The 16,623-nt window shown below is 40.9% G+C and overlaps 1 long non-coding RNA gene across 3 annotated transcripts in view; it reads right to left on the minus strand.

Annotated features, from left to right (window-relative positions):
• Window positions 1-14,326: 14,326 nt before the first annotated feature.
• Window positions 14,327-16,623, minus strand: part of LOC123071356 (uncharacterized) — a 6,515-nt gene continuing 4,218 nt past the window's right edge. For 2 of the 3 annotated variants that reach the window (XR_006434271.1, XR_006434272.1), the window contains exon 7: window positions 15,830-16,233. This is a non-coding gene — a long non-coding RNA (uncharacterized lncRNA). Of the gene's footprint in view, window positions 14,873-15,829; window positions 16,234-16,623 lie in introns of those variants that run through there. The other variant, XR_006434273.1, reaches the window with a different exon arrangement.

A 16,623-nucleotide genomic window follows, 5' to 3' on the forward strand; every position in this document is an offset into this window, starting at 1 on the left:
TGAGACCTCTGACAAATACTTTGACTACAAGATGTAGGAGAATAGCTCAACCAGTGAGCATGTGCTCAGAATGTCTGGGTACTACAATCGCTTGAATCAAGTGGGAGTTAATCTTCCAGATAAGATAGTGCTTGACAGAGTTCTCTAGTCACTATCACCAAGTTACTAGAACTTCATGATGAACTATAATATGCAAGGGATGACAAAATGATTCCCAAGCTCTTCGCGATGCTGAAATCGGCGAAGGTAGAAATCAAGAAAGAGCATCAAGTGTTGATGATTTTCAAGACCACTAGTTTCAAGAAAAAGGGTGAGGGAAAGAAAGGGAACTTCAAGAAGAATGGCAAGAAAGTTGCCACTCCCGTGAAGAAGCCCAAAGCTGGACCCAAGCCTGAAACTGAGTGCTTCTACTGAAAAGGAAATGGTCACTTGAAGTGGAACTGCCCCAAAAACTTGGCAGATAAGAAGCATGGCAAAGTGAACAAAGGTATATTTGATATACATATTATTGATGTGTATTTTACTAGTGTTCGTAGGTAAACCCTAGGTATTTGATACTGGTTCAGTTGATAAGATTAGTAACTCGAAACAGGAGTTGTACAGACTAGTTAAAAGCAAGATGACGAGGAGTGTTGGAAATGATTCCAAGGTTGATATGATCACCATCGCACACTCCCTCTACCTTAGGGATTAGTGTTGAACCTAAATAAATGTTGTTTGGTGTTTCCGTTGAGCATGAATATGATTAGATCATGTTTATTGCAATACGGTTATTCATTTAAGTTAGAGAATAATTGTTATTCTGTTTACATGAATTAAACCTTCTATGGTCATACACCCAATGTGAATGGTTTATTGAATCTCGGTCGTAGTGATACACATATTCATAATATTGATGCCAAAAGATGCAAAGTTGATAATGATAGTGCAACATACTTGTGGCACTGCCGTTTAGGTCATATTAGTGTAAAGCGCATGAAGAAACTCCATGCAGATGGACTTTTGAAATCACTTTATTATGAACCATTTGATACTTGCGAACCATGCCTCATGGGCAATATGACTAAAACTCAATTCTCCGAAACAATGGAGCGAGCCAATGACTTATTGGAAATACTACATACCAATGTATGCGGTCCGATGAGTGTTGAGGCACACGGCGGGTATCGTTATTTTCTAACCTTCACATATGATTTGAGCAGATAGGGTATATCTACTTAATGGAAACACACGTCTGAAACATTTGAAAAGTTCAAAGAATTTCAGAGTAAAGTGGAGAATCGTCATAACAAGAAAATAAAGTTTCTACGATCTGATCACGGAGGCAAATATTTGAGTTACGAGTTTGGCCTTCATATAAAACAATGTGAAATAGTTTCACAACTCACGCCACCTGGAACACCACAGCGTAATGGTGTGCCGAACGCCGTAACCGTACTTTAGATATGGTGTGTTCTCTGATATCTCTTACCGATTTGCCACTATTGTTTTGGGGTTATGCATTAGAGACAACCGCATTCACATTAAATAGGGCACCGTCTAAATCCGTTGAGATGACACCGTATGAACTATGGTTTGGCAAGAAACCTAAGCTATCATTTCTTAAAAGTTTGGGGATGTGACGCTTATGTCAAAAGGCTTCAGCCTGATAAGCTCGAACCCAAAGCGGAGAAGTGCGTCTTTATAGGATACCCTGAGGAAACAATTGGGTACACCTTCTACCACAGATCCGAAGGCAAGATATTTGTTGCTAAGAAGGGGTCCTTTCTTTAGAGGGAGTTTCTCTCGAAAGAACTAAGTTGGAGGAAAGTAGAACTTGGTGAGGTAATTGTACCTTCTCTCGAATTGGAGAGTAGCACATCACAGAAAACCATTCTCGTGATGCCTACACCAACTAGAGAGGAAGCTAATGATGATGATCATAAAACTTCAGATCAAGTTAGTACTAAACTTCGTAGGTCAACCAAAGCACGATCTGCACCAGAGTGGTGCGGCAATCCTGTTCTAGAAATCATGTTACTAGACCAAGGTGAACCTATGAACTATGAAGAAGCTATGATGAGCCCAGATTCCGACAAATGGCTTGAGGCCATGAAATCTGAGATAGGATCCAGGTATGAGAACAAAGTGTGGACTTTGGTGGATTTGCCCGATGATCGACAAGCCATAGAGAATAAATGGATCTTCAAGAAGAAGACTGACGCTGATGGTAATGTTACTATCTACTAAGCTCGACTTGTCACAAAAGGTTTTTCGACAAGTTCAAGGGGTTGACTACGATGAGACTTTCTCACCCGTAGCGATGCTTAAGTCTATCTGAATCATGTTAGCAATTGCCGCATTTGATGATTATGAAATCTGGCAAATGGACGTCAAAACTGCATTCCTTAATGGATATCTGAAAGAAGAGTTGTATATGATGCAACCAGAAGGTTTTGTCGATCCTAAAGGTGCTAACGAAGTGTGCAAGCTCCAGCGGTCCATCTATGGACTGGTGCAAGCATCTCAGAGTTGGAATATATGCTTTGATGAGGTGATCAAAGCATATGGTTTTATGCAAACTTACGGTGAAGCATGTATTTACGAGAAAGTGAGTGGGAGCTCTATAGCATTTCTGATATTATATGGGATGACATATTGTTGATCAGAAATGATATAGAATTTCTGAATAGCATAAAAGGATACTTGAATAAGAATTTTTCAATGAAAGACCTCAGTGAAGCTGCTTATATATTGGACATCAAAATCTATAGGAATAGATCGAGACGCTTAATAGGACTTTCACAAAGCACATACCTTGGCAAAGTTTTGAAGAAGTTCAAAATAGATCAGTCAAAGAAAGGATTCTTGCCTGTGTTGCAAGGTGTCAAGTTGAGTAAGACTCAAAGCCTGAGCACGGCAGAAGATAGAGAGAGAATGAAAGTCATTCCCTATGCCTCAGCCATAGGTTCTATAAAGTATGCCATGCTATGTACCAGACCTATTGTGTACCTTGCCAAGAGTTTGACAAGGGGGTATAATAGTGATCTAGGAGTAGATCACAGGACAGCGGTCAAAATTATCCTTAGGTACCTAAGAAGACTAAGCAAAAGTTTCTTGGTTATGGAGGTGATAAAGAGTCTGTCATAAAGGGTTACATCGATGCAAGCTTTGACACTGATCCGGATGACATTAAGTCTCAATCTGGATATGTATTGAAAGTGGGAGCAATAAGCTAGAGTAGCTCCATGCAGAGCATTGTAGACATAGAAATTTGCAAAATACATACGGCTCGGAATGTAGCAGACCCGTTGACTAAAACTCTCTCACAAGCAAAACATGATCACACCTTAGTACTCTTTGGATGTTAATTACATGGCGATGTGAACTAGATTATTGACTCTAGTAAACCCTTTGGATGTTTGTCACATGGTGATGTGAACTATTGGTGTTAATCACATGGCAATATGAACTAGATTATTGACTCAAGTGCAAGTGGGAGACTAAAGGAAATATGCCCTAGAGGCAATAATAAATTTGTTATTTTATATTTCCTTATTCATGATAAAGGTTTATTATTCATACTAGAATTGTATTGATCAGAAACCTAAATACATGTGTGAATACATAAACAAATATTGTGTCCCTAGTGAGCCTCTACTAGACTAGTGATACGTCTCCAACGTATCTATAATTTTTTATTATTCCATGCTATTATATTATCTATTTTGGATGTTTAATAGGCATTTATATGCTATTTTATATTATTTTCTGGACTAACCTATTAACCTAGAGCCCAGTGCCAGTTTTTGTTTTTGCCTGTTTTAAACTTTTGCGATGATCTTTCTTGGACCAGAAGCAAGCCAGAAGACTTGGAGATGAAGTAGGAGACGCAACGAGGTGGCCACGAGGGTGGAGGGAGCGCCCAGGGGGGTAGGGCACGCCCCCTACCTAGTGGGCCCCTCGTGGGTCTCCCGACCTAGTTCCTTCGCCTATATATATATACTCTTATACCCTGAAAACATCGAGGGGAGCCACGAAACCACTTTTCCACCGCCGAAACCTTCTGTACCTATGAGATCCCATCTAGGGACCTTTTCTTGTGTCCTGCCGGAGGGGGATTTGATCATGGAGGGCTTCTACATCAATTCCATTGCCTCTCCGATGAAGCGTGAGTAGTTTACCTCAGACCTACGGGTCCATAACTAGCAGCTAGATGGCTTCTTCTCTCTCTTTGATTCTCAATACCATGTTCACCTCGATGTTCTTGGAGATCTATTCGATGTAATATTCTTTTGCGGTGTGTTTGCCGAGATCCGATGAATTGTGGATTTATGATCAGATTATCTATGAATATTATTTGAGTCTTCTCTGAATTCTTATATGCATGATTTGATATCTTTGCAAGTCTCTTCTAATTATTGGTTTTGTTTGGCCTACTAGATTGGTTTTTCTTGAAATGGGAGAAGTGCTTAGCTTTGGGTTCAATCTTGCGGTGTCCTTTCCCAGTGACAGTAGGGGCAGCCAGGCACGTATTGTATTATTGCCATCGAGGATAAAAAGATGGGGTTTTCATCATATTGCTTGAGTTAATTCCTCTACATCATGTCATCTTACTTAATGTGTTACTCCATTATTTATGAACTTAATACTCTAGATGCATGTTGGATAGCGGTCGATGTGTGGAGTAATAGTAGTAGATGCAGAATCGTTTCGGTCTACTTGACACAGACGTGATGCCTATGTTCATGATCATTGCCTTAGATATCGTAATAATTATGCACTCTTCTATCAATTGCTTGGCAGTAATTTGTTCGCCCACCGTGATATTTGCTATCTTGAGAGAAGCCACTAGTGAAACCTATGGCCCCGGGGTCTCTTTTCCATCATATTAAGTCTCTTTTACATCATACTAGATTCTGATCTACTATTTTGCAATATTTTACTTTCCGATCTATAAACCAAAAATACCAAAAATATTTACTTTACCGTTTATCTATCTCTATCATATCTCACTTTTGCAAGTAACTGTGAAGGGATTGACAACCCCTTTATCGCGTTGGGTGCAGGTTGTTGATTGTTTGTGCAGGTATTCGGTGACTTGTGCGTTATCTTCTACTGGATTGATACCTTGGTTCTCAAACTGAGGGAAATACTTACTCTACTTTGCTGCATCACCCTTTCCTCTTCAAGGGAAAAACCAACACAAGCTCAAGAGGTAGCAGGAAGGATTTCTGGCGCCGTTGCTGGGGAGGTTTACGCCAAGTCAAGTCAAGATTTGATCTCCCGTCAACTTGCCAATTTCTGGCGCCATTGCCGGGGAGATCTACGTCAAGTCAAGCCATACCAAGTACCCATCATAAAGTCTTCTCTCTTGCATTACATTATTCACCATTTGCCTATCATTTTTTTCTCCCCCACTTCTAAAACGATTTTCGAAAAAATTGGCTTTTCTTCGCCCCTCTTCCGTTCATCTTCTTTGCTTGTTTCTTGTGTGTTCGTGTGTTAGATCGCTTGATTCGCTCTCATGGCTAGTCCTCCTATCATTGTTAATACTCCCGATAATGAAGTCCTCAATTTTAAACAAAGGGAGAGAGAACATTTTAAAGATGCTTGGTATAGAATTTGCAATGCTCAAAATAGATCTACTCGAAAGCAACCTATTGCCATTCTTCTTCGCAATTTTTATGTGGGCGTTACTCCTTGGAATAGATATGTTCTGGATACTATTACCGAGGGCAATTTCTTGGGGAGCCATACTTGTGATTCTTATAATGCTATGATAGATTTGTTAGGCCCGCCCCCTCTTTCAATCAACGGAACTGTTTTAACTTTGGAACATGTGATGCAAAGGCTTGATATTATTGAAAATAGAATTGCTATCGTTGATTTGATTGAAAATTTGGATAAAAGGATTCATAATCAGATTTCTCAATATGGATCTAAGGTAGGAGTTACTTTAAAGAATCTTAAAGAAAAGGAACCTATAGGTAATGAAAAGATAGATTAAGATTCCGCTAGAATTGGCAAACTAGAGGATATTATTACCAACTTGGGTTTCGCTTTTTCTTCCGTTAAGACTACTCAAAATCTTCCCTCTACTAAGACTGCCAAGTTTATTTACATTCCTAGGAACAAGGGTGAATCTTCTAGTAAGGAAAACACAGATCTTAAAATGATTAGTGTTCACCCCAATTTTCTTGATATTATTAAGGAACATTTTGTTATGAATGAATTCCTTGATTTCTTGCCTAGGAGTTTGATCATTGATAAGACCAAAGAACCTCCTAAGGATTATACTTGTGCAATTGAAGAATTGCATATCCAAGATGACAATACCTAGATCTATTCGTGTTTTTATGCCTAGCTAAGGGCGTTAAACAATAGCGCTTGTTGGGAGGCAACCCAATTTTATTTTTGTACCTTGCTTTTTGTTCCTGTTTAGTAATAAATAATTCATATAGCATCTGGTTAGATGTGGTATTATGTTTTAATTAGTGTTTGTCCCAAGTTAAACCTTTAGGATAGCTTACGGTGATAGTTGTGTTGATCCTGCTGAAAATTAGAAACTTTCTCGCCCAGTAAATTAGTTTTGATAATTCACAGAAACGTGATTTTGATCTGATTACTTTTGCTATGGATTGGTACAAAAATTTCTCAGGTTTTCCTAATTTTTATGGATTTTTGGAGTTACAAAAGTATTCGAGAGTTACAGATTACTACATATTGTTCTGTTTTTGACAGATTCTATTTTTTGCATGTTGTTTGCTTATTTTGATGAATCTATGTGTAGTATCGGGGGGTATGAACTATGGAAAAGTTGTAATACAGTAGATATTACACAAATATAAATAAATAATGAGTTTTCAACAGTACCTTAAAGTGGTAGTTTATTTTCGTATACTAACGGAGCTCATGAGATTTTCTGTTGAGTTTTGTGTTGTGAAGTTTTCAAGTTTTGGGTAAGGATTTGATGGACTATGCAATAAGGAGTGGCAAGAGCCTAAGATTGGGGATGCCCAAGGCACCCCAAGGTAATATTCAAGGACAACAAAAAGCCTAAGCTTGGGGATGCCCCGGAAGCCATCCCCTCTTTCATCTTCGTATATCGGTAACTTTACTTGAGGCTATATTTTTATTCACCACATGATACGTGTTTTCCTTGGAGTGTCTTGTATGATTTGAGTCTTTGATTTTTATTTTATCACAATCATCCTTGGTGTACACACCTTTTGGGAGATACATGCATGAATTGTGATTTATTAGAATACTCTATGTGCTTCACTTATATCTTTTGAGCTAGGCAATATTGCTCTAGTACTTCACTTATATCTTTTTAGAGCACGGCGGTGGTTTTATTTTATAGAAATTAATGAACTCTCATGATTCACTTATAGTATTTTGAGAGTCTTTTAGAACATCATGGTAATTTGCTTTGGTTATAAAATTAGTCCTGATATGATGGGCATCCAAGGGGGATATAATAAAAACTTTCATAAAAAGTGCATTGACTACTATGAGGAGTTTGATTATTTATGATTGTTTTGAGATATGAAGATGGTGATATTAGAGTCATGCTAGTGGAGTAGTTATGAATTTGAGAAATACTTGTGTTGAGGTTTGTGAGTCCCGTAGCATGCACGTATGGTGAACCGTTGTGTAACAAATTTGGAGCATGAAGTATCTCTTTGATTATCATGCTTTGTGTGGAGGTCGGTATCGCGTGATGGTTAACTCCTACCAACCCTTCCCCTAGGAGCATGCGCATAGTGCTTGGTTTTGATGACTTATAGATTTTTGCAATAAGTATGTGAGTTCTTTATGACTAATGTTGATTCCATGGATTATACGCACTCTCACCCTTCCACCATTGCTAGCCTCTCTTGTGACGCGCAACTTTTGCTGGTACCATAGACCCACCGTATACCTTCCTCAAAACAGCCACCATACCTACCTATTATGGCATTTTCATAGCCATTCCGAGATATATTGCCATGCAACTTTCCACTGTTCCGTTTATTATGACACACTTCATCATTGTCATATTGCTTTGCATGATCATGTAGTTCACATCGTATTTGTGGCAAAGCCACCTTTCATAATTCTTTCATACATGCCACTCTTGATTCATTGTACATCCCGGTACACCGCCGGAGGCATTCACATAGTCATATTTTGTTCTAAGAATTGAGTTGTAATTTTTCGAGTTGTAAGTAAATAGAAGTGTGATGATCATCATTATTAGAGCATTGTCCCATGTGAGGAAATAAAGAGAGAGAAAAAAGAGAAAATAAAAAAAGGAGAGAGACCAAAGAAGCCAAGAAAAAATCAAAAAATCAAAAAATGAGAGAAAAAGAGAGAAGGGGCAATGTTACTATCCTTTTTCCACACTTATGCTTCAAAGTAGCACCATGATCTTCATGATAGAGAGTCTCTTATTTTTTTCACTTTCATATACTAGTGGGAATTTTTCATTATAGAACTTGGCTTGTATATTCCAACGATGGGCTTCTTCAAATGCCCTAGGTCTTCATGAGCAAGCAAGTTGGATGCACACCCACTTAGTTTCTTTTTTGAGCGTTCATACACTTATAGCTCTAGTGCATCTATTGCATGACAATCCCTACTCACTCACATTGATATCTATTAATGGGCATCTCCATAGCCCGTTGATACGCCTAGTTGATGTGAGACTATCTCCCTCTTTTTGTCTTCTCCACAACCACCATTCTATTCCATCTATAATGCTATGTCCATGGCTCATGCTCATGTATTGCGTGAAAGTTGAAAAAGTTTGAGAATACTAAAGTATGAAACAATTGCTTGGCTGAAATCGGGGTTGTGCATGATTTGAATATTTTTGTGTGACGAAGATAGAGCATAGCCAGACTATATGATTTTGTAAGGATAAGCTTTCTTTGGCCATGTTATTTTGAGAAGACATAATTGCCTTGTTAGTATGCTTGAAGTATTATTTTCTTTATGTCAATATTAAACTATTGTTTTGAATCTTTCAGATTTGAACATTCATGCCGCAATAAAGAGAATTACATGGATAAATATGTTAGGTACCATTCCACATCAAAAATTCTGTTTTTATCATTTACCTACTCAAGGATGAGCAGGAATTAAGCTTGGAGATGCTTGATCCGTCTCCAACGTATCTATAATTTTTTATTGTTCCATGCTATTATATTATCTGTTTTGGATGTTTAATAGGCATTTATATGCTATTTTATATTATTTTTGGGACTAACCTATTAACCTAGAGCCCAGTGCCAGTTTCTGCTTTTTTGCCTGTTTTAGAGTTTTGCAGAAAAGCAATACCAAAAGGAGTCCAAACGGAATGAAACTTTTGTTGGGGAACGCAGTAATTTCAAAAAAAAATCCTAATCACGCAAGATCTATCTAGGAGATGCATAGCAACGAGAGGGGAGAGTGTGTCCACGTACCCTCATAGACCGAAAGCGGAAGCGTTTAGTAACGCGATTGATGTAGTCGAACTTCTTCGTGATCCAACCGATCAAGTACCGAACGTATGACACCTCTGCGTTCAGCACACGTTCAGCTCGATGACGTCCCTCGTGCTCTTGATCCAGTTGCGGACGAGGGTGAGTTCCGCCAGCACAACTGCATGGCGACGGTGATGATGATGCTACCGATGCAGGGCTTCGCCTAAGCACTATGATGGTATGATCGAGGTGTGTAACTGTGGAGGGGGGCACCGCACATGGTTGATAGAGAAACTTGTGTGCACTAGGGTGCCCCTTGCCCCCGTATATAAAGGAGCAAGGGGGAGTCCGGCCGGCTCTCCTAGGGCGCGCCAGGAGAGGGGAATCCTACTAGGACTCCAAGTCCTAGTAGGTTTCCACCTAAGGAAGAGGGGGGGAAGGAAGGAAGAGGGGGAGGGAAGGAAAGGGGGGCGCTGCCCCCTTCCCCTAGTCCAATTAGGACCCAAGAAGGGGGGCGGCCAGCCCCTCCTGGCCCTTCCTCTCTTCCCACTAAAGCCCATCGAGGCCCATTAATTCTTCCGGGGGGTTTCGGTAACCCTCCGGCACTCCGGTTTTATCCGAAGCTTTTCGGAACACTTCCGGTGTTCGAATATAGCCGTCCAATATATCAATCTTTATGTCTCGACTATTTCGAGACTCCTCGTCACAATCTCATCCGGGACTCCGAACAAACTTCGGTCATCAAAAACACATAACTTATAATACATATCGTCATCGAACGTTAAGTGTGCGGACCCGACGGATTTGAGAACTATGTAGACATGACCAAGACACATCTCCGGTCAATAACCAATAGCGGAACCTGGATGCTCATACTGGCTCCTACATATTCTACGAAGACTTTATCGGTCAAACCGCATAACAACATACGTTGTTCCCTTTGTCATCGGTATGTTACTTGCCCAAGATTCGATCGTCGGTATCATCATACCTAGTTCAATCTCGTTACCGGGAAGTCTCTTTACTCGTTCCGTAATACTTCATCCCGCAACTAACTCATTAGTCACATTGCTTGCAAGGCTTATAGTGATGAGCATTACCGAGAGGGCCCAGAGATACCTCTCTGAAACACAAGTGACAAATCCTAATCTCGATCTATGCCAACCCAACAAACACCTTCGGAGACACCTGTAGAGCACCTTTATAATCACTGTTTTACTTTGTGACATTTGGTAGCACACAAAGTGTTCCTCCGGTATTTGGGAGTTGCATAATCTCATAGTCTGAGGAACATGTATAAGTCATGAAGAAAGCAGTAGCAATGAAACTGTCACGATCATAATGCTAAGCTAATGGATGGGTCATGTCCATCACATCATTCTCCTAATGATGTGATCCCGTTCATCAAATGAAAACACATGTCTATGGTCAGGAAACTTAACCATCTTTGATTAACGAGCTAGTCAAGTAGAGGCATACTAGGGACAATATGTTTTGTCTATGTATCCACACATGTACTAAGTTTCCGGTTAATACAATTCTAGCATGAATAATAAACATTTATCATGAAATAAGGAAATAAATAATAACTTTATTATTTCCTCTAGGGCATATTTCCTTCAGTCTCCCACTTGCACTAGAGTCAATAATGTAGATTACATATTAATGATTCTAACACCCATGGAGCTTTGGTGTTGATCATGTTTTGCTCGTGGAAGAGGTTTCGTCAACGGCTCTGCAATATTCAGATCCATATGTATCTTGCAAATCTCTATGTCCCCCTCCGACACTAAGGAGTTAGTCATGAGGTGACGTATTACAGAACGAGTAAAGAGATTTGCCGGTAACGAGATTGAATTGGGTATGAAGATACCAACGATCGAATCTCGGGCAAGTAACATACCGATGGACAAAGGGAATTACGTATGTTGTCATCACAGTTCGACCAATAAAGATCTTCATAGAATATGTAGGAGCCAATATTTGCATCCAGGTTCCGCTATTGGTTATTGACCGGAGAGGCGTCTCGGTCATGTCTACATAGTTCTCGAACTCGTAGGGTCCGCACGCTTAACGTTCGTTGACGATATAGTATTATATGAGTTATGTGATTTGGTGACCGAATGTTGTTCGGAGTCCCGGATGAGATCATGGACATGACGAGGAGTATCAAAGTGGCCGAGAGGTAAAGATTTATATATAGGACAATGTATTCGGATACCAGAAGTGTTCCGGAGGGTACTGGGTACTTATCGGGTCACCGGAAAGGAGTTTCGAGCACCCCCGGCAAAGATATGGGCCTTATGGGCCAAGTGAGGGAACACACCAGCCCTGGTGCACCCGTGTAGAGGCCAGCCCTATGAGGAGGAGAAGGAAAGAGGGGAGGGCAAGGAAAGTGTGGATTAGGATTCCTACTTCCTTCCCTCTGCCCTCCTCTTTCCTCCCCCCTTGGTTACATATGGCAGGGGGCGCGCGGCTTGGAAGGGACTCCAAGTAGGATTCCTCCTACTTGGGTGCCTCATATGGATGCTCCTCCCTCCCTCCCACCTATATATATGAGGAGGGGGGCACCTAGCACACAACAGACAATTGCCTAGCCGTGTGCGGCGCCCCCCTCCATAGTTTACACCCTCGGTCATATCTTCGTGGTGCTTAGGTGAAGCCCTGTGAGGATCACTTCACCATCACTGTCACCACGCCGTCGTGCTGACGGAACTCATCTACTACGTCGACGTCTTGATGGATCAAGAAGGCGAGGGACGTCACCGAGTTGAACGTGTGCAGAACTCGGAGGTGCCGTGCGTTTGGTACTTGATCGATCAGAGCTAAAAGAAGTTCGACTACATCAACCGTGTTGCCAAATGCTTCCGCTTACGGTCTACAAGGGTACATAGACACACTCTCCCCCTCGTTTCTATGCATCTCCATGGATAGATCATTGCATGTGCGTAGAAAACTTTTGTTTTCCATGCAACGTTTCCCAACACGCTCCCCTTTCGCTCGTTTGTTTCACGCAGTCTTCTTTCTCTAGCTGAAATCGACTAACCGCAAAAAAAGAATCCGAAAGCCGTAAAATAAGGCTGGGAGACTCTTAGAGCAACTCCAAACGGGCGACCCATTTCATCCGCCCACGTCCGCTTGGGTTGGCACGGACAAAAATGCCGGCCCAACGCGCCGACCCATTCTCAAAATCCGTCTGCATCGCGTCCGCGCGGACCCATTTCAAGCCCAAAATTGCGCCTAAAATGCATCAACGCGGACGCGACACGGACGTGCTGCGCGTCCCCTCGATGTTTGTCGTGGTCCCAATCTTGTCGGCCGCCCAACCACCACCCACGTCTTAATAAATGGCAGCACGTACCTCAAGGCCCACCTGGCAGCGTGTGGAAGGTCCGCTAGACCGTCCTTTTTAATGGAAGCGTGCGGCAGGGCCGGTCTCATCCACTTCCAACGCCCGTCCACATCTGGCCACACCGTGCTCCCTCGCCGGTGACCAGGGACCCTAGCAAGCCCAAACCACCATGTGGTTTTTTAGTGGCAAGGGGAGGGGAAGCTGACCCCGGTGTGAGCTCTTCCCGCGGCTCGCCGGGGCGACTCTTCCGCCGCCGCCTCCTAGACGCGGCTCGCCACCGGAGCGGCAGAGTCTGTACATACCAGTCCACCAGGCGTGATGGCACTGGCAGTACCGCCAACCACTATAGTATCCAGATGGCAACCTACCTCACAACTGGCATCTGGATCCGCAGCGGATCCCTATTCCGACAATGCCATGCGCGCCGCAGGCGCACGCCGAGGAGGTTCGTCGGTGTTGCGAGGCCCTCACTCCGGAACAGCAGCGGATGCGTGCCTACGCGACAGACTCCCCCAACTGGGAGCGCTGGTTCATGCTAGAGCACGAGGAGGAGCACCGCCAGGGCGACTGAAAACGTTTTTCAGGTTTCTGTCAATTATTTATTCCGAATAGGTTTCAACCGATTCTGTCCGAGCCACTCGATGTAAATTCAACAGCTGCACTTCCTCTCCTAGCGAATTTTCATCTTCTTCCTCCCCTACCCGCTACCTCTCGTCCCCCTCTTCGACTCGAACTCCGCCGAATATGAGCGGTAGCCGCTACAAAAAGGCCTCACACCCAAATTCGTTAAACCTTCGACTTACCTCCGTTTCGCTCTTGATGGGAGCCACATCATCCCCGTCTCGCCTTGGCTCCACTCATCTTTCCCCCATCTCTCTCGAGTTGTCTCCTTTCTCTAGCCGAAATCGACTGATCAGAAAAAAGAATTAAGTTGCATGAGGAATAGCAAAACCCGTAAAATAGTGTTTTTTTTCTTTTGCGGGTAACCCGTAAATAATGTTGGGACTTTGGGAGACTTTTACGGCTTGCATCTTGCTACTTGAGGGTTGAAAAAGGCATTGAAATTTCAAACTAAGGCAACCAACTAACTATATAGTATACTAGTTGACCCGTTGCGCCAAATGGCGCAAAGAGCCGCTAAAGCCATGTTGTTGATGAAAATAATTTCATTTTGCAAGGACATATTCCATATTGGTAGTAGAAAGCCCATGTGTTAAATCATGCTATATTGAAAACATGTTTATTCCATGTGGGCAATAAAGAAATTCATGGTTTAGTTGGTTTAATTGTGGACAAGCACATATGGCAACAAATTTAATCTCATCTAGTCAGGAAGAACGGTGGCTTGTTGTCTACAATGAGATGTATATACACATTTTAATTTGGTAGCATAGAGTCCCATTTGAAACAAAATATATGTTTTACTTTTTTTAGTTGTGGGCAAGCACAAATGGTATCAAATCTAATCCCCTTTAGCAGCAAAAAAAGGTGTTATCTACAATGAAATGTATATACACATTATAATTGCTAGCACAAAGTCCCATTAAAAATCATGGCTCATTGAAAATATTTCCATTTTTCAGCAACTCTGTGCTTTGGAACCTACACTCGGCAGGAATTAGATCTTCGCCACATTAAAAACCATATAGCCTTAGTTATGCTATTTACAGAGACATAAATATTGCAGGCAGCAAAGACTTCTAATAGAATCATCATCAGCTCTCACAATCTGGGTAAGTCTCAATTCTGCACCTACTCTAAACAGAAGGATCATAATAAATTGATGCTACTGTGCTTATGGTAAACAAAAAGGAGCGAAACACACCATACATAATTCTTAAATGACCTATCCTAGGATGCATTTGACCGCGGTACCATCCTAAAAGTCCTTCCCGATGCTTCTAAGTTGATCGCCCTGCGTTTGAGTTTTTGTGCCACCTTCTCAACACTGATAAGATTTCCATAGATAAGTTGATGTATGGGCTCAATACCAATCAACGTCAAGAGAAAAAGATCATGTGATGCATCTCAGTTGATTGATTGTTTCATCTCTGCTAAGGTTGTGAAGCTCTAAACTTCTCTGAAATATCTGCAACAGAATAAACATTACCATACTCAAGTTGACCAGTGCAAAGCTCGTTATAAAATAGAAACTTCAAAGGCCATATCAGGTAATATGTTGATAGGATTTAGAAAACAATGACTGTAAAAAAAAAGTTCTCAGAACAAACTAAGAAAAACATTTCAACGCTAAAATAAAATTGCAGCAAGCACAACGTTCCCACTACACTGTGTAGATACCTAATTGCCAATTTATGTTGTACGGCTAATGGAATCAAACAATGTATAAAGATTCACCTTTCAAGTACTCCCTCTGTAAATTAATATAAGACCATTTAGGTCACTAAAGACGGTAGCTTGGAGTATATATTAGTTTGCAGATGGAGTATATCAAAAGACTATAGCTTGGAGTATATATTAGTTTGCAGATGGAGTATATCAAAAGACTATAGCTTGGAGTATATATTAGTTTACAGATGGAGTATATCAAAGGACTGTAACTTGGAAAGTGAAAACAGCGCGAGGCACATGAAACTTGCAGGCGCAGAGCACCATTTAAAACCATGTGCTCGTTAAAAATATTTGCATTTTTAGTAACTTCGTGTTTGAGAAAATACATTTGGTAAGAACTTGGCCTTTTGTATAGAGGTTTAATTGATTGTACAAAGTTAAGCTCACATAAAAGGTGCAGACTCTCATTTAAAATCATGAGCTTTGGAAATATTGCCTTTGTTAGTAAATTTATGTTTGAGAAAGCATGTAGGGCATAAAATGTAACTATTTAACCATTGCGCCAAATGGCGCAGGTTCCCATTTAAAACCTGGTGTGTTATGAAAAGGTTGTATTTCTTGATAAAATTAGGCTTTACAATCACTCAGGGCCAGTAAGAGCATCATTATGCCTGACATACATAGCCTGGGCAAGTTATTAGGTAGCGTACATGACTCCTAAACTTCAGTACATAGAAATATAGAACCAACAAAGTATTTCAAGATTGTCTTAGAAGATGTGGTTAGCGATTCACAATCTTGTTGGTTTACAAAGAATAGTTTGGATAGTCATCGACTCTACAATACAGATTAAACAACTAGAAGATGATATACTGTTTGAAAAAGAGATGACAGCAAACAAATTGTCAAAGCTTCATGATATACTGTTTTGAAAAAGAATGTGCATACAACATCAACCAAGCGCTCGCCTCTTCTAACACACATTAAACAGATACACCACCTGCTACTATGCCCTTGCTCAGGTTGGAGCTTCATTTGACGAAGGGCTTCCCATAGAACAAAAGCTGGGTCACCGGCCTTGATTCTTTTTCAAGTTTCCAGGTTGAAAGTACCATCATGGAGAAACTTCTAAATAAAAACAATAGAGAACAAATTGTCCTGCAGAAGAGTTCAAATAGTTTCCTAAAAATTAATTTAGACAACAATAGAAACTGATGATGGGCTAAAATACATGTGCAATGACAACTAACCATTGCAACAGAAACATGTTTAAGAGAGTGAATTATGTGTAACATTACTAACCGATCTCTCTCACTACCATACAAGCATAAATAATAAATGATAATATATTCAGGATGTTTTCGGTCATACAAACTGTATTTTGTATCCCTTTTCCATTATATTTTAACTCGATGTCAGATCACATCACAAATACACGACCATGTATCATAAAAATAATTAATTTTGAGTGGATTTTTTAGTTTTGTATAGAACTTGCCAAATGATGTATCGTTATCAAGAAAATTTAGTCTTATCCAAGTGTTTAAC

This window comes from Triticum aestivum, chromosome 3B, assembly GCF_018294505.1.
Source record: "Triticum aestivum cultivar Chinese Spring chromosome 3B, IWGSC CS RefSeq v2.1, whole genome shotgun sequence".
Taxonomy (NCBI): domain Eukaryota; kingdom Viridiplantae; phylum Streptophyta; class Magnoliopsida; order Poales; family Poaceae; genus Triticum; species Triticum aestivum.